Below are 484 nucleotides of genomic sequence, written 5' to 3'. Positions count from 1 at the left end.
CTGTGGGGCTGGAGAGGGGCACAGCACTGCAGGACAACACACCCTGACTCTGTGCCCATGCTGGGCTGGGGCCAGCACAGCCCCCACTGCCCAGGTCAGGGTTTTGGTGCCATGCAGGGTGTGCAGGGCAGCAGGGGGCACTGGATGCCACCACTGTGGGCAGCCAGCAATGCCCGTCCTTTGGAGTGTGGAGTTCTGTGGAATTCACAGCTTCCAGCACCCTTCCATTCACGTACAGGGTGCCTGTGTTGCCCTGATCCACAGTGCCGCTGTCTCCACATAAGCAATGGGTGCCCAGCCTCCAGCTCAAACCAAGGCCAAATGACAACCAAAAACTGCAGAAAATGGGAAGTACAGCCTTGGATTTCTTGCAGGTCAGGTCCAACAACCACCTCTAGATTAAAAGACAGGAAAAAGAACATAAATGCTGAACTTTGCAACACCTTCCAGATGTGGAGCCCTGGCCCCCAGAGTCCCAAGTCCT

This window comes from Geospiza fortis, unplaced genomic scaffold (assembly GCF_000277835.1).
Source record: "Geospiza fortis unplaced genomic scaffold, GeoFor_1.0 scaffold26, whole genome shotgun sequence".
In the NCBI taxonomy this organism is placed as follows: Eukaryota; Metazoa; Chordata; class Aves; order Passeriformes; family Thraupidae; genus Geospiza; species Geospiza fortis.
The sequence above is the reverse complement of the archived record's forward strand: the minus strand, read 5'-3'. Positions refer to the sequence as shown.